The sequence below is a fragment of the Denticeps clupeoides genome, chromosome 16 (assembly GCF_900700375.1).
Source record: "Denticeps clupeoides chromosome 16, fDenClu1.1, whole genome shotgun sequence".
Classification (NCBI taxonomy): Eukaryota; Metazoa; Chordata; class Actinopteri; order Clupeiformes; family Denticipitidae; genus Denticeps; species Denticeps clupeoides.
This window is the reverse complement of record NC_041722.1, coordinates 8,867,256-8,871,578: the sequence shown is the minus strand read 5'-3', so window position 1 is coordinate 8,871,578 and position 4,323 is coordinate 8,867,256.

The window sequence follows — 4,323 nt, the reverse complement described above, 5'->3', positions numbered from 1 at the left end:
GTTCTCTCCTTTCAACAAGATAAAAGTTTACAAAAATGTACCACATATCCAGCATCTCCTTCAACAGAATATGATTTGATTGTTTTAAATTATGTGTGTGTGTATCCTTGAACTTGAAAGTGAAGTGATTGTCACAGCACAGCACACGGTGAAATGTGTCGTCTGTATTTAACCATCACCCTTGGGCAGTGTGTGGGGACCTTCCGATTACGGGTCCGTTTCTCGACCCGCTAGGCCACCGCCTCTGCCTTACAGAGAAGTCTGGACAGCCTGGAACTACATTTTCATGTCATCCCTAAAAATAAGAATACTGAGAATGCTTGTTGTATAAATGAGGTACACATTTAAAGTTTATACATCCCATAGTTGTTGCTATGGACCTGTATACGTATGTAGATGGATTTAACAACTGCAAAATCAGGCTGCTGTGGCTGCTGTGGATAAAGGTATGAGCAGGACATGTGAGGTTGTGCCTATTAACTGATAGTAATAGTATGCTGTTTTCGTGTGTGTGTGTGAATGTGCTCGGGAAAGAGAGGCAGGATCGTGAGTCTTCAACCACCTGACCTGTCACGGGGAGTTTTCCACTGTTTGCCCTCTCAGCTGATGTGTTTTGACAGGCCATGATTGAGACACTGAGCGCTGTGCGTGGGAAGCCGCTAGGTCATGTAGCGTCGCATCTTCACGTGCACGCAATTAGGCGTGTGCCTTTACAGAGTACTACAACAGCACTCTCCTCATTTCCTCAAATCATCCTTGAATAACTCATGAAGAAAGGAGTCAGGGGGCAATGGCGGCATGAACGGTGACCGGTCTCCTTCCTGCCATACGCTCTGATATTCTGATTGGCCAACGGGTCCCTGGATCTAAGGCTTATTCGGATGCAGATTAATCAGCATCTCATCAGTCGCACAGTCTTCCTTAACCTCCTAACCACACCTTGTTCATGCAGCACTGTTGTGTGATCGCTCCCTCGATCATGCTTAAATTGCTGTTCCTGTTAATGTGCAACTGTTTCTCGGCAATTGTCTTTAAATTCAACAAATGGATTCTTTGAGGAAAAAAGCTGTAAAAAAAAATCATTACGATCGTTCGGATTTCATTGTTGTTATTTTGTGCAATGTAGGGAGTGTTCAAGGAAGCATTTCAGAAATGCCAAAACCTCCGTGTGAAGAACGCAGACAGCGCCCAGCTAAAGCCACCTGCTCTGAAGCCGCGCTAGTTATAATGGACAGGTCCAACAGAGCAACAATAATAAAGGCTGAAATACATGCATATCGCTGACAGGGTGTCAAAAGCAGCTTATTAAACTCAGCGTTCTCATAAAGGGCCCTCGGGCCTCGGCTGAAACGCCTCCCTGCATGCGCTGGGGCTTCGAAGGCATTCGCTTTACTTCTGACGCGGAGACGTGGTGGCCACAGGTGATATGGGGCATTTCCCCATCCGAGAGTTCCGCTTCCCTGAAGACGTGGCTTCCCCTGCTTCTGGCCAACAGGCCTCCTTAACGGGCTGAAATGAATTGCATGAGAAAACACAGCACTTTTAATAATGCACTTTTGTGCCTGTATAAACAGCAATAATGAAGTCAATATTGCTTTTTCATTTTTCGAAACAGGTCCAGCACACACTGACAAGCTCTCGCACGGAGAGGAACCTGCAGGAGGACGCCCACGTGGAGCGCGACAGAGATTCCTCCTCACTCAATTTAACACCATGCCGTCTGATGAGGTGAACCGCTCTTTTTTTCGTGCTCTAATTGGAGAAGAGTAGATATTGTAATGAATGTCCGTTCTGCAGGCGCTCGTTTCCACAGTGACGCATTAGTCCACTCGCCCGAGCAGAAGATCTCACCGCGGATCTGATCTGAGGCAGGAGTATTATGGGTTGGCTTCAAGGGGAGAATTCACAGCTCACACAGGGAAGCAGGCAGGAGGGACTGCTGGAAACTGCTTAAATATTCTAGATCCTTGTCAATAGGGTCATAATTCTGTGGGATAAATAAAAAATGATGTGATTGGGGAATTCTCACAGATTTTTATTTATCAGAATCATCTTAAAAAAGGTATTACATTATACATAAAATATTACATTTTATAACATTTTATCACATTTAAAATATTGAAATTAATTTTTTTTAAATAATTACAATATTCTTGGGCCAATAATTTTAATTTTAAATAATCATTAGTCACATTAATAATAAGAAACCCTACCATTTTTTTGTGAGCTGCCGTGTTTGAGATTTGAACATGGATTTGAGTCTTGCCCTTAGGAAAAGAAAAACAAAACCAAAGGACTTTTTTTTCTATAAGGGCTTTCAAGGAAGAGTGGTTCCAACTCGTCTGTGATAAATGAGAAGAATGAGAAGATGATTGTGCACATCATGACTCCACCACTAGTCATACAGTCAGCTACTGGGCGGGTGCTCAGGTATGCTGAGGGCACATTTAATTCAGGTCTTATGGACAAGAACACAGATCTCATTTCAAATGACACATTACTGTACATTTTATTTTTTTTTTTTATTATTTTATAGATGAGGGTATTTTATAATAAGGAAAAAACATAATATGGGACAGTTTTACAAATGTATATTAAACATATATTGCCCTCCGGTACAGATTTAGTGTAGCTTGGTTCAAAACTCAGGCACCAGGTTATTGTTGATTAGATTTTTCCAGTCTCATGTTGGATATTAAATGCAATCTTAAACAGTCCTAAAAGGGTGGGATTGACTGGTTTTCCGAAGACAGTATTGACGGAAGGGTGCTGTAGCTGCTAGGGCTGACAGATCCGTAGTGAGTAATGGGGAGAGGTACCCGAAGCCTCCTCATGGCCTCAGTGACTGGTGCCTTAACGTACCTTCACTTAAGCCTGACCTTGGTCAGACACGATGGAGGATCTCAGCATGGTACCACATCTCCTCACTCTGATCTCCGCTGTGGCAATAATGATTCTAATTATGCCTGTCTTTCAGTTGTCTGTGTCATCTGTCTTTGCCTGGTTGTTCTTTGCACGCAATCATTATTCTCTCCCCCCTCGCTCTCATTCTCTGTGAAAGTTCAACATAGCCGGGATCATGTATCTGCAAAATTCACCCGAGGGACTGCCAGCCTTTTTCTGATGTTATGTGTGTTTAATTTGCAGGGTGTAAGAGGGAGGTTGGAGGGAAAGATATAAAACAACACACTTCTTATAATTCATTTAATTTAATCTTATTTCACAAGTAAAAACAAACAGGCAGATTTATGCAATATATTTAAGAGTACAATGACATATTCATGATTCTGAAGATGTTAATAGGGTAATGTTTACATATCTGGTTGCATGCGGCTTTGTGTGCCTGAAAAAAAGATGCATCCAGATGAGGATGCACTGTGGACATGCCACAAGCTCGTTGCTATCTCGGCAGTTATGTGTCTCCATTTGGAACTAAAGTAAATGCACAGTAGAAGTGCCATCTGAATCAGCCCTGCATCTCCTTCTCTGTCAATCATCATCTTTATGTCGAGATCATCTATGGCTAGGATGAATTTTACATCCGTTTCATAGCTCAGACCCTCACATTGCGTAAACAGAAAAACAAAAAACAGTAAAACTGTTAAACTGTATTTTTATTACTGTATTAATTTTGATAATGTGGCTTTTCTGAATAAATGAACCTTTTAATTGAATAATTATGAGAAGCCCGTCAAAATTCCTCAAGCTTTTCTCACTTGGGCGCTTACTCCTCAACTATCACAGCACCGATCCCACAGCGCGGCCTTTGAGTAATTATCACCTCTGTAAAACAACGGTCAACCGGCAAGCCGGGCTGCCAAGGCGAGCAGCCGTGGTGACAGGACAAATAGAGCCATCAATAACAGGCCCTCAGCTGCACCGCTTTCATTAGCTAATAATGAGGGCTGTACAGCGGCTGGCATGGCAACACTGCCACCTAGAGACCAGCCAGTCGGCCGGTCGGGGGGCTCAGAGGCGAAGGCCAGCTGCTCTGGCCATCGCTTTTCTGAGTCTTAATCCACTCAGACAGACATCTGCCAATTTCCCAGACTGCAGCTGTACGTGTGTGAAAATTCCCTGGGCTTTTAATATGTGGGTATCATTTTAAATAAAAGACCTCTGCGATCATTTTTATTGATTTAGTTCATTTTATTTTTAGTTAATTGTGGAGAGTTTGTCTTTTGACATTGAACCGAAAAGTCTCATAGTTTTTTGTAAGTTAGTGACCCTATTTTTTGGGAATAATTGCATCACTCTGTCAATGACTAGCCAAACCAACACGCTAATTTTCCTCATGACCACAGAGGGGGTGGTGGTGAGGGT